At 39.0% G+C, this 14,538-nt stretch overlaps 1 protein-coding gene across 1 annotated transcript in view; it reads right to left on the bottom strand.

Moving 5' to 3' along the window:
- Positions 1-4,790, bottom strand: part of TRDMT1 (tRNA aspartic acid methyltransferase 1) — a 64,592-nt gene extending 59,802 nt beyond the window's left edge. Inside the window, exons 1-2 of the mRNA XM_061126301.1 lie at positions 4,736-4,790; positions 4,062-4,111 (exon numbers count right to left, since the gene is read on the bottom strand). The gene's annotated coding sequence lies outside the window, so the exon portion shown is untranslated. The remainder of the gene's footprint in view (positions 1-4,061; positions 4,112-4,735) is intronic.
- Between the last annotated feature and the right edge of the window lie 9,748 nt (positions 4,791-14,538).

Consider the following 14,538-nt stretch of genomic DNA (forward strand, 5'->3'; position numbering starts at 1 on the left):
TTGAGCAAACTCAGAGAGATAGTGGAGGACAGAAGAGCCTGGCGTGCTGCAGTCCATGCAGCTGCAAAGAGTCAGACGTGACTTAATAACTCATATACAGAAATAAAAACTGGTGGCTCAGTGGTAAAGAATCTGCCTGCCAATTCAGGAGACACAGGCTAGATCACTGATGTGGAGAGATCCCCTGGAGAAGGAAATGGCAACCCACTCCAGTATTCTTGCTTGGAGAACCTCATGGACAGAGGAGCCTGGAGGGTCCATGAGGTCACAAAGAGTCGGACACGACTTGCGACTGAACAACCACAACAACTTGTAATAATAACTGATCAGATAGAAACTTTTACATGTCCTAATGCAATACTATTAACAAACTATGGCTACTGTGTCTCAATTATATGCCTGACATCCATTTTGATGTGTCCTGTGAAATATTTTAACTGTACATGTGTATTGGCCTTTGAGTGTTTTCTTATTTGCCACTGATGGGGTAGTGTGGTAGAAAGATATCAGAGAACACAGTCTTAGTCCTGTCATTGCCAATAATTGGTTGTGTGCCTTGGCAGTGAGCCCGGTTTCCTTATCTGTAAAATAAAATGGAGGAAAGAAGAGGAAATGATTGTTGAGGGCCCTCTAGCTCTAAGATTCTGTGGCTGAATTAGTATTGGAAGCTGTGAGTCCTGATTGGGCCACATGTTAATTATCTGCTCAAACTGAAATGATCTTGAAAGAAGACATTTTAAAAATTTGCTATAAGCAAATATACTTTTAAACCATCTAAGCCTGTAGAAATCATATACATGCTAATGTCATGTGTATAATGCATGAAACAAACTTTTCTAATATTTATTACATAATATAGTGCCACAAATATATATATTACATAATATATATTAGTATCTTTCTATATAAAGAGAGCTATGCAGTTACAGTGATTTATATATAGTTAACAACCAATATCAGAGAAGGCAATGGCACCCCACTCCAGTACTCTTGCCTGGAAAAATCCCATGGACGGAGGAGCCTGGTAGGCTGCCGTCCATGGGGTCGCTGCGAGTCAGATGCAACCGAGCAGCTTCGCTTTCACTTTTCACTTTCATGCATTGGAGAAGGAAATGGCAACCCACTCCAGTGTTCTTGCCTGGAGAATCCCAGGGACAGGGGAGCCCGGTGGGCTGCCGTCTATGGGGTCGCACAGAGTCGGACACGACTGAAGCGACTTAGCAGCAGCAGCAGCAGCAACAGTCAATATATTAAATCTAGAACCTGTTAAGCATTAGTGTTATAAATCAAAATAAATATGACCAAGGATGTTACATTGTAAAAAGGAAGAACAAGTACAGGGAAGAGTTCATGAAAAACACCAACTTCCTGAGAGAAAAGATGGTAGAACCCCATCCCCATGCAGCCTGATGTAGCTCATATCTGCCACATCTTCTCTTTACCTAATACTTCCTCTCTAAAACTTATCCATGACAATCATTTCAAGAACAGAAACTTCCTCCATAGTCACAATTTACAACTGTCTCCATGGAAGCACCTGTAAGATGTTAGCCCCCTCGGATTGGATTATGTCTGTGTTGTCTGCCAAACCCTGGAACAAGCTGCCTGAGCTGGGGGTGCCACAATCCAGAGCAGGTGAGGAGGAATGTGGGATGGACAGATAAAGAAGAAAAAAAAAAAAAAAAAGATATATATTGCGACTTCTCCAATGGTCCAGTGGTTAAGACTCCACCTTCCAATGCAGGGTGCACGGGTTCAGTCCCTGGCTGGGGAACTAAGATCCTACATGCCGTGCAGTGTGGCAAAAACAAAAAAAAAATGTATATTGACTCCTCCTCCTCAACTGTTCTTAGAGGAGAAGATTGGCTATGTAACCTTATAGTTTCCGATAAAGTTATCCTGAGTGACGTGTCCAATGGAGCTGATGTTTTAATCAGAAAAGCTCAACACACTGTTTGAAAATACAAGCAAACATCAAAAGTTGAACTTTAGGATAGTCAGTGCATTTTCCTTCAAAACGGAAAATACACTTTGTTAAGAAACCGAAACACTTAAAAATCGATATCTATTGAGAAGCTGCTTTATAGCACAGGGAGCTCAGCTTGGTCCTCTGTGATGACCTCGATGGTGGGATGGTGGGGTGGGAGGGAGGCCCAGGAGGGATGGGATACAGGGACACATACAGCTGATTCCCATTTCACAACATTGTGAAGAGATTATACTCCAATTAAAAATTTAAAAAAATTTTAAAAACCGAAATGATGGTTAACATCTTGCACATATGAAGTATATCAAAGATAATTACAGAGCACAATAGAATATCAAGGGGTATGCTGCTTAGTCGCTTTAGTCATATCCAACTCAGTTCGACCCTAAGGACTGCAACCTGCCAGGCCCCTCTGCCCGTGGGATTCTCAAGGCAAGAGTACTAGAGTGGATTGCCATGGGGTAAAGTAAAATAATAACAGCATTCTCTCAATTATTTAAAGGCTTGTTGTATAAGTTGAAATCTAATGGCATTTTATTCTTCATCTCCTACCTGTCACCGATCATTAATTTCTAACAAAATTAAACAAAGCCTGACAAATGCTTGGAATGTTTTTTGCAACTATCCTTGAGTTTCCACGATCCAGGCCATTCTTTATTCCTCAGTGAAATGTGATGTGGGTTTCTATATTGGGTTGTCTACAGGGAGAGAATAGCCTGCTTATCCCACTTTGAGTGATGAATAAATTACATTCTGGTTTTACACAGAAAAAGAATGGTCTTTATGAACTGCATGGAAAATTGAAAAAATAGTCATATGGGAATAAATTGCCACTAAATGCCCTCAAGAGAGGAGATCATATTTAGAAGAAATTTTAAATGGAAAGACCCAGAGAATTTATCCACCACAAGTGGTTATTCCAGACACTTATTTCAGAATGCCTTTTACCAGTTCTTGATCTGCCAGCAAGAAGCTTGTGAGCACTAATGAGGGGCACAGGGCACTTCACAGAGTAGGGTGTTTGGTGGTGAAGAGCTTGAATTATTAGAAAAGCCTTCTTTATAGTCACCCAAAATCTAGCTTCTTTTCGATTGGCCCTCTGCACTGATTTTGAAGAACTCTCCCTCTTTTGCAATGAACTGCATTGTGGTTAAGAATACAGACTTGGAAGCCAGAGTGCAGATAAGAAATGCTCTGGATTTCCCTGGCTGCCCAGTGGTAAAGGTTCTGAGCTTCCAGGGTCGGGGTGTGGGTTCCATCCTTGGTCAGGGAACTAAGATCCTACATGGTGCAGCCAGAATAATAATAAATAAAAAGACTTAAAAAAAAAAAAAAAGAAATCATAGCTCTGCCTCTTCCTAGTTGTGACTTTAGGAAAGTCACTTAACCTCTCTGAGCCACAGTGCATCTAAGATGTGTAAAAATAGAACATGCAATTGCTGTGGAGATTCTACAAGAATTGAAAGCACTTTGCCCAGTGCCTTGTAGTGGTTTAGTCACTAAGTAATGTCAGATTCCTGTGACCCCATGGATCGTAGCCCTGCAGACTGCTCTGTCCATGGGATTTCCCAGGCAAGAATACTGGCGTGGGTTGCCATTTCCTTCTCCAGGGGATCTTCCCGATCCAGGGATCACCCAGGTCTCCTGCATTGCAGGCGGATTCTTTACCAACTGAGCCACCAGGAAAGCCACATTGCCCGGTGCCCAGTGCATAAATGTATGTGTGACGAACAGTGTCTCTATACATTCTTTAAGTGGATCCTATGGCATGACTCTGACCCCTGGAGTCAATCACACTCCAGTGTGGTGATGCCTGATTTAGGAGACATAACTGAGCAAGGTGCCCAGACAAAGTCAGATCATCATATAGAGTGGTCCAGATGGACATAGATATATCTAAGGGCTCTGGTGGGACAGGTGAGAGGCATCCTGGGGTTGCCAGGGCTTGGAGCAGGATGAAATAAAGCTAGATTCGGGAAGCCATAAGCATGACTGAGGGGGTGCTGAGCACAGACTAATCACAGGCAATCAGAAGACAGACAGCAGCACGCATACTGAGAAGCCCCCGTCTTACCTCTTAACTCCCAGCAAGATCACGGCAGCTGTGAAGGTGAGTCTATAGATCTGGCAGTTGTAGGGGAAAAAAATGTTAATGTGCCCTCACCCAGGATGCAAGAGAAGGTAAAACCTGGGATGGAGATGAGGTGAAACTTATTAATACTATCCAATCATTTATTGATTCTTCTGTGTGCCAGGCATTGAAGATTTTTTCATTAAAATTTTTTAAAATCTGCTATTTCTGACCATAAAAAATGCCAACAATAAAAAGCAATTTAACATCATCTTCTCTCTAAGCATAGGACTATTTTATACAATTTCATTGTTTCTTTAGAGCTACACTGGCCAGTGGGGTAGCCTCTACCCCCATCTGGTGACTTGTGTTTATATTAACTTAATTAAACATTAAATATTTAGTTCATCAGTCACCCAAGGCACATTTCAAGTAACACAGTAGGAAAAAAAAAAAAAGAGAGAGAGAGAGACCACTTCCTTTATCACAGAAAGTTCTATTGATCAGAATTACTCGAGTGACAGTCTCTTGAAGCTAAGATTTTCATGGGTAACCCATCAATAACTGGACAGTGTTGAAGAAACATGCAGCAATTGCTTAATTACTGCATGCTGAACACTGATTTAAAATAAGTGCCCCTGAAATATGGAGTAAAAGGAACACAAAGAAAAGCAAACCTTGTAGCCAATCCTTCATCTTCTTTCTCTGGGGTCCAGACACCTTATTCATAGCCTATCACAAAGGAAAAAACAACAAAACAGGAAACAGCAGATGTGTTCTATCAATGACATGATAAATTTCTAAGAGATAAAGTACAGATGGAAAAAATATGAACTTCCTGGTGTCTGGAAGGAACAGTACTTTTCTGCTGTGAAGAACAGTTTACTGATGTTGGACTGTGAACACTGTCTTACACTTACCTCAGAAGAAAGAAAAGAAAAGAACCAAGTGTGTGTCTTTTTTTTTAAATTGGAATCAAGAGGAAATTTCATAATAGATTTTTTGCTGAGAAGCATAGAAACCATAGGGCTTCCCTAGTGGCTCAGGGGTAAAGAATCTGCCTGTCACTTTGTTCAGTTTGAAATTTGTTCAGTTAACAGCTGAACAGCAAATTATATCATAATGGAAGATATAACCCACTGTATGTAATTCTAACAGTTACATATAATTATTTTCCTAGTTTTCAAAGAAGTTTTATATATATATATATATTACCAGGAGACTAATTTGCATAATATCTAACAAGATGTCTTTCTTTACTGTTTTCGATTATAGCATTCTTATCAGGTGGGAAAATAAGACTCATGTTGAGAATAAAAAGAATAAAAATGTAATGCCTTCATGGACTTCCCTGGTGGTCCAGTTTCTATGACTCTGTCCTCCCAATGCAGGGGGCCCATATTCCATCCCTGGTCAGGGAACTAGATCCCACACACTGCAAATAAAGAAAAAGAGAGAGAGAAAAAAAAAAAGATCCCAGATGCTTTAACTAAAGATTCTGAAGATGGAAGATCCTTCGTGCTATAACTAAGATCTGGCTCAGGCAAATCAATAAATACAAATATACATTCAAATGTAATGCCTTTGAGAGCTGTTATTACTGTGCTCCTCTTTAGTATTGTATCTAAATACTCAGACCCTTTCAGGTAACCAAGTCACACAAACCGGAAGCATCAGGCAGAAGAAAAGGGAAAACACACGCACACACATATACATTACATAAGCCTTTATTCTTCTTCATAGTCTTTTTTTAAAATTGCTACAGTTACTAGGACTGATGAACTAAAAGTCAGAGAAAAAATCATACACGAGGATTTTTCATTTTACCCTTATTAGTTAGGTAGTGGTTTAGATACATAACAGAAACTTAGAATAGTTCTCAGATGATCCAATATTGATAAAAATAAATGAAATATAATAATAGCCTCATGAGACTGTACTTACTATATTTATTCACTATATAAGAAAAATAACTTCATATTTATTTAAAATTGTTAAAATTGACCTTCTAAGCTTTCAAAGTCACTACTGTAAACATTATACAAGCCAACTTATCCTCCAAACTTTCTGTTCACCCTTGGAATGCACCAGAGGCCATTAACCTTTATATTCTAGACTTGAACTGAGTCCTGCAGATCAAGACTATTAGTGTTTCATTTCCATCTAAGGTAATTATTGCTAAGTTAAAATACAGTACAAGTCCTAAAAGGATTTGTTCTATGTTTAGTCACTCAGAGACTGGGAATAACTAAAATAGACTATATTTCAGTAGATGGTGAAAATAAGTTTTAATAATAGAATAACATCAATTATATATGATAATATAGGCCTGTAAGTTTCAAAGAACTTTATGAATGTTTAAAATGCTTATTAATCTATTTTAGACCTATCAGATTGCCTTTTCAATATTCTGGTTTATTACAAAGATTAATAAAGAGAAAACATCACATGATTTGCTCAATGACACATAAACCAATATTCTCTGAGTTAACAGATTTATTTGCAAACCACAGAAGCACATTTTTAAAGGAAGAGAAATTACAAGATTGTATCAGTATTTAACAACAACAACAAAAAGTCTGGAAGGCATAAAATAATACATGAAATAAAAGAGTTGGCATATTTGAGGAAAAAATTCTCATAAGCAGTTAAAAATCTTTCTGGTTAGGAAGGAATGTCTGGAATCTGCATGTCATATCTTTTTTCACTCCTTTCATATTAGGACTAAATCCTAGCATAGGATGGGAAAAGAATGCAACAAACAGCACTCTATATATATCCTCACAGAGTTTATAGTTTTAAATTCCAAAAGGTTCAGATTGCAGTTTCATCAAATTTCTTGTTCCCTATAGACATGAGACATCACTATTTGGAAAACAAATTTTTGATTATCACCAAAAGTGAAAGACACCTGGGACTTTCCTGGTGGTTCAGTGGCTGACTCTGCTCTCCCAATGCAGGGGGCCTGGGTTTGATCCCTGGTCAGGGAACTAGATCCCATATGCTGCAACTAAAGATTCCACATGCCACAACTAAGACTTGGCAGAGCCAAATAAATAAACATTTTTTAAAAGTGAAAGAGACCTGGTAAACATATATTAAAAATATCCAGAATAAGGAAAGCCCAAGCCAACTAGAATAATCTCTCTTCTGATCATTCTTTCTCTTTTCTACTAGGGATAAAATATTTACACTCATTACTCACAATTGGGAAAATCAGGACATAGATAAAAAAAGAAAATTTGAAAACCACAGGTGAGAACTATGGCTAATGATATGAACTATGATGTTTCTTCTGCTAGTCTTTGTGCTAATTATATTTTATAAGATCATAAACTTATTGTATACATACTTTATACCCTAATTTTTTTCACCTAACATTTTACTATTACCAGTTCTGTACTTCATTATATATATATATCAAAGAGGTATATATTTAAGTGTGATCTTTATTTTTTCTGAATTTTAGAAATAATACATGCTAATTTGGAGGAGTAAAACAAATTACAAAGGGAAAAAAAGGAAAAAGATATACCCTTCTATAAAATCTTGATCCTATCCTTATATCTAAAACACAACCACTTTGAACACTTTACTTTTGTGCCTTATTTCTTATCTTGCCTGCCTTATTTCTGTAGTACATAAACAATCATTTTTTCTATTCTCCAGTATCGAACATTTAAGAGGTTTTAGTTTTCCACATCAAGAGTGAGTGTAATATCTGAATATTAAAATGCCAATTCTTACATATTAATATTCAAACATTCCTATAAGTTTACCAGATCAAATCCAAAAGTGGGATCAATTCAGTTCAGTCACTCAGTTGTATATGACTCTTTGCAACCCCATGGACACCAGGCTTCCCTGTCCATCACCAACTCCAGGAGCTTGCTCAAACTCATGTACATCGAATTGGTGATGCCATCCAACCATCTCATCCTCTGTTGCCCCCTTCTCCTCCTGCCTTCAATCTTTCGCAGCATCAGGGTCTTTTCCAGTGAGTCAGTTCTTCGCATCAGGCGGCCAAAGTATTGGAGTTTCAGCTTCAGCATCAGTCCTTAAAATGAATATTCAAACTGATTTCCTTTAGTTTGATCTCCTTGCAGTCCAAGGGACTCTCAAGAGTCTGTTCCAGCACCACAGTTCAAAAGCATCAATTTTTCAGCGCTCAGCCTTCTTTATGGTCCAATTCTCACACCCAGACATAACTACTAGAAAAACCATAGCTTTGACTAGACAGACCTTTGTTGGCAAAGTGATGTCTCCGCTCTTTAATATGCTTTCTAGGTTGGTCATAGCTTTCTTCCAAGGAGCAAGCGTCTTTTAATTTCATGGCTGCAGTCACCACCTGCAGTGATTTTGGAGTCCAAGAAAATAAAGTCTGTCACTGTTTTCATTGTTTCCCCATCTATTTGCCATGAAGTGATGGGACCAGATGCCATGATCTTAGTTTTTTGAATGTTGAGTTTTAAGCCAGCTTTTTCATTCTCACTTTCATCAAGAGGCTCTTTAGTTCCTTTTCATTTTCTTCCATAAAGATGGTGTCATCTGCATACCTGAGGTTAGTGATATTTCTCCCAGCAATCTTGATTCCAGCTTGTGCTTCATCCAGCCAGGCATTTCGCATGATGTACTCTGCATATAATCTAAATAAGCATTTGGAACCAGTCCATTGTTCCATGTCCGATTTTAATTGTTGCTTCTTGACCTGCATACAAACGAGGCAGGTATGGTGGTCTGGTATTCCCATCTCTTGAAGAATTTTCCACATTTTGTTGTGATCCACACAGTCAAAGGCTTTGGCATAGTCAAAAAAGCAGAAGTAGATGTTTTTCTGGAACTCTCCTGCTTTTTCGATAATCCAACAGATGTTGGCCATTTGATCTCTGGTTCCTCTGCCTTTTCTAAATCCAGCTCAAAAATCTGAAAGTTCTTGGTTCACCTACTGTTGAAGCCTGGCTTGGAGAATTTTGAGCATTACTTTGCCAGCATGTGAGATGAGTGCAATTGTGCGGTAGTTTGAACATTCTTTGGCATTGCCTTTCTTTGGGTTTGGAATGAAAACTGACCTTTTCCAGTCCTGTGGCCACTGCTAAGTTTTCCAAATTTGCTGGCATATCAAGTGCAACCCTTTAATGGCATCATCTTTTAGGATTTGAAATAGCTCAGCTGGAATTCCATCACCTCCACTAACTTTGTTCGTAGCGATGCTTCCTAAGGCCCACTTGACTTTGCATTCCAGGATGTCTGGCTCTAGGTGAGTGATCATACCATCATGGTTATCTGGGTCATAAAAGCTTATGACCTAAGTCTTTGAGGCAACTGATTAAAAGTCATCTCCAGAAAGACTGCAGAGACCAAATTCCCATCAGCAGTGGCTGGAATAGCCCCCTGCTATATCCTTATGAAGTGTCGCTAGTTGTAACCTTTGTCATTCTTTTTTTTTTTTTTACCTTTGTCATTCTTATACATCAAAAATGACTATGTCATTTTTATTTCCCCTTTTTGTGATTAACACAAAAACCTAAATTTTTATACGTTTAGGATTAACTATATGTTTCTTAGTCATCTGTAGTTTTTTCTTTTGTCAATGATGTGTGATATTTGTCCTTTCTCTACTGGGTTCATAGGCATTTCTTACTGATTTATCACAATGTTATTTTTGTTGTTAATTTTAAAACTATCAACCACATGTACCATAAAAACACTTTCCAGTTCCACTTTTTCCATCAAATATGGTTTATAATATTATATGAAACAAAAGTACTTAATCTTCTACAGCCTAATACACATATTTTTCCTTTGTGACTTACCCTATCTATGTCTTTTTAGGCTTAGGGAGTCCTTTCCTTAGAAAAAATAAGCTAAATTCACCTCCATGTTCTTCTGTTCCTTATGTTTCAGTTTTTAAATTTATTTTGATACAGTAGCAAAGTGAGACTTTTAAAACTAACTTTTATCTAAAACTCTAGTTGCCCCTTTCACATTGGTTTATAATACTTCCAGTTCTACATAATATATCCTAATTTACTGTGATGGGAGGTGTGGCTAGGAGAGGCGGAGGAAGGGAAGCTGGAAGAATGGGTATGAGGGAGGACAGGGTATTGCTTCTTGGAAAAGTCAGCTGGTGAACCACACTTTTAATTACTCAAGCTTTATAATACATTCTCACATCTGACAGAAAGCTTCACAATTCCTCTTCTTTTGCAAACATTTCTTAGCCATGCTTTCCAATTCTAAGCTCCTTTCAATATTTTCCCAAGATCTGGTACCAGTCATTCTGAGTTCCTTTCCATAAGAAGAGCAGAAGAGATGGAAATCCAGGCCACAGGATGCTTGCAATTTTCCCTTATCCCTTCTAGCTTTAGTCAGTGTGATACCAGGGGCTCTTTCCACTCTTCCAGCTTTTGAGGGGGGCTTTTTAAAGTCATAAATCCATTTTGATGCTTCCAATTTAATAAAACCTGTTTAAACCTTGCTTTTTCTAACGAAACACTTACTATATATTTCCCTTCTTTTCAAGCCTACTGGTACACCATCTTCTCACCAACCTTGATGCACATGCTGTAGCTTAAATGCTAAATTCTGTTTAAATGACAGCATTGCACAAAATTTAGAAGAATCCATGTCTCTTTCTCTTTTTTCTTTTTTGGCTGTTTCCCCACATCCTCACGTTGTTGGCTCAGAGTTCACTGGTCCAGAGACTCTTTCCAGGTATTTTCATCTTTTTGAGCACATCACCCACTATCAGAAAATAAAGAAAGGAGGACCATGGAAGGGAGGAAAGACAAAATGAGAGGAGAGGAAAGAAAACATCACTAAGGTGTAAGGCTCTGACCTCACTAATATCGTCCCCATATACTTATAATAAAGATGTAATTGGGAGTGACGTATATATGCTTACCGTATGTGAAGTAGCTAGCTCGTGGGAAGCTGCTGGGCCGCACAGGGAGCTCAGCTCATTGCTCTGTGCCGACCTAGAGGGCTGGGATGTTGCAGGGAGGGAGGAGCAAGAAGAAGGGGATATATGTATACACACAGCTGATTCACTTCGTTGTACAGCTGAAACTAACACAACTTTGTAAAGCAATTATACTTCAATAACTAACTAAATAAAGAGTAATAAAATAGAAAGTATTTCAAGACAAAATCTTCCTCTTATTTTTCCTAATTAGAAACCAAAATACAGACTTGGCTCTTATTTTTCAACTCAAATTAATACCAAGGTTTTTATTATTGTTGTTATTTATTTTTAATGAAGGGAAACTTTGTACTAAATTCTAATATTTCAGGAGCTCCCTTGGATGGACGGATGCATAGATAGGTATTTCATTATCTCAGGACTTGATTACCTTAAATCTATCCTGCCAATCAAGCATATTTCAAAAAGTAACCAAACTGGAATCAGGAATTATTAGAGAAATGTACCCAATATATCAAGTTTTCAAATTCTCAGCAAGTCTTAATAGGACTGTAAAACTTTCACAACAGTTATCTAGGATCTATATGAACAAACCCAGGAGGCTTCCATGGCATTCCAATGACAAGTCCATATTCATATTCTACTTAGATACCCATCTCCAAAACTATCACAAGGCAGTCATGGACATTTTTGGCACGATCTCAGAGTTACATATACCTGTACATACATGTTTATGGGCATTTTCACATTTTAAAAAGTTATGCCTGAAATGCTAAGAAAAAGAAAACCAATTTAAACACTATACAGAATATATTTTGTTTAATTTGCCAACAAAGGTCTGTACAGTCAAACCTATGGTTTTTCCAGTAGTCATGTATGGATGTGAAAGTTGGACCATAAAGAAGACTGAGCACCGAAAAATTGATGCTTTTGAACTGTGGTGCTGGAAAAGACTCTTGAGAGTCCTTTGGACTGCCAGGAGGTCAAACTAAAGGAAATCAGTTTGAATATTCATTGGAAGGACTGATGCTGAAGCTGAAACTCCAATACTTTGGCCACCTGATGCAAAGAACTGACTCACTGGAAAAGACCCTGATGCTGAGAAAGATTGAGGAAAGGGAGAAAAGGGGGTGACAGAGGATGAGATGGTTGGATGGCATCACCAACTCAACGGACTTGAATTTCAGCATGCTCCAGTAGATGGTGGAGGACAGGGAGGCCTGGCATGCTGCAGCCCATGGGGTCGCAAACAGTCAGACACAACTTAGAGACTGAACAACAGTAACAATTTGTTTTGAGACAAGTTTATTTACGTACACATGGGAGTCTAGGATCATCCTCCAATTGATAGAAGTTAACCATTTTTTAACTTCATGGGAACACTATATTTTCAATTTATTTTTGGTTGCACTCAGTCTGTTGCTGTGGGAGGGCTTTCTCTAGTCCTGGGAGCTGGGGGCTACTCTTCGTTGCGGTGCACAGGCTCCAGCTGTGGGGCTTCAGGAGTTGCAGCTCGTGGGCTCTAGAGAGCAGGCCTGGTAGTTGCAGAGCATAGGCTTAACTGCTCTGCAGCGTGTAGAATCTTTCTGGACTACCTGGGGTTAAACCCATGTTCCCTGCATTGGCAGGCAGATTCTTATCCATTGTGCCACCAGGGAAGTCCTTGGAAACACTATTTTTTTTAAAACACATTTTAGATAAATGCTTATCTTCCAAAGCAATAATATGTATCAGTCCTGAGTGACATGCCAACTACTTAAAGAAAAGAAAAAATCAAACAACTGTCTATGAGGAAAAACCACTGAGGCACATTTACAGCTTTATTTTGTGACTAGGGTGGGTATTCATGAAGCTCCCAAGTACAACACTCACATCTATAAACCACCTTCTCCTCTGCAGGCCCAGCAACTTGGGGGTGACAGTCTGTAATGTCAAAGCATTCCCTAAGCAATCCTATTCCCTTTTACCTTGAACAGGAGTTAAAGTGGCAAGTTTTGACTAAAATACCGAAAACTAGACACCACATTCCAAAGTGAAACACGATACAAAGGAACATTATCAAAGGAAGCATGCCAGGAAGGTTATGTAACTCTTAAAACCATGTACCCATGTCAAAGGCAAAAAGAGTTCGAGTTACTTTTTTTAACTGAAGGATAATTGCTTTACAATATTGTTTTCACTTCTGCCATACATCAACATGAACTAGCCATGGATGTACATATGTCCCCTCCCTCCTGCACCTCCCTCCCACCTCCCACTCTTTCCCACCCCTCTGAGTTGTTACAGAGACTGAGTTTGATTTCCCTGAGTCAAGCAGCCAATTTCCATTGGCTATCGATTTTACATATGTAAGTGTACAAGGAGATTTTTGAAGATGAAGGTTTTTGGAGAAAGTTGCCAGCATGCTGTGTGGATCTGACCCGAAGGTCTACAGGCCTGTTTGCTTACTTGCAAGTGGAAGGCAAAGAGCTTCAAAGGGCCACCCAGGGATTGCAAACTGTCTCCTCATTACCCTCTGAGTTTTGGAAGGTAAAGTATTTCCCTTGGAATAGATCTGAGCCATGCAAGATAGAGCGAGTTGTCTTAGATCCTGTTCAAGGACCACCTGCTGGAAAGAAGGTACCACAGCAAAAGCAGCAAGGAGTGTGCTTCCTAGTGGAAACAGACTCACAGACTTAGAGAAAGAACTTGTGGTTGTTGGGCAGCGGGGTGGGGGGCAGGGAGGAAGGGGCAAGGGGTAGGTAGAGAGTATGGGATCGTTGTGTACACACGGCTGTATTTAAAAATGGATAACCAACAAGGATCTACTGTATAGGTCAAGGAACTCTGCTCAGTATTATGTGGCAGCCTGGATGGGAGGGGACTTTGGGAGAAAATGGATACATGTATAAGTATGGCTGAGTCCCTTTGCTGTCCCCCTGAAACTATTATGACATTGTTAATCTGCTATACTCCAATATAAAATAAAAAGTTTAAAAAACAAAACAAGACTCCTAGAGGCTGCGGATGACCAAATACAAATTCACTTCTTCAGGTCAACGGTGCTTTGGAAGACAAAGAAGCATCCGCCAGAAAAAAGGCCAGTTTTAAGCACATGCCAGGGACTTTTAAACATGTGCCAACCACTTCAGTGGTTACAATTTCGCCTTCCAATGCAGCTGGTGCAGTTTCAATCTCTGGTCAGGGAGCTAAGATACTACATGCCTCAAGGCCAAAAAACCCCAAAACATAAGCAATATTGCAACAAATTCAATAAAAACTTTTAAAATGGTCCACATCAAAAAATAGTGATAATTTAAAAAATAAACACATGCCAAATGGAGAGGTGTAAGCACTGGCTCATCAACAGTCCTTGCCAAGTAAGAACTTTCTTATTTCCCCCAAACTTTACTTCTCTATTTACCAAGATGAGGAAAGAGTGATAGCACTTCACACACAGAGAGACAAATCAGGACTCCCACTTCCTACAGCTCCTTGCCAGGAAGACACCTAACTTTCAAGTAAGGCTGTGATTTTGATTGTTCCATGAACACAGACATTATAAACAACTATGGTTAC

Source organism: Dama dama, chromosome 23 (assembly GCF_033118175.1).
Source record: "Dama dama isolate Ldn47 chromosome 23, ASM3311817v1, whole genome shotgun sequence".
In the NCBI taxonomy this organism is placed as follows: domain Eukaryota; kingdom Metazoa; phylum Chordata; class Mammalia; order Artiodactyla; family Cervidae; genus Dama; species Dama dama.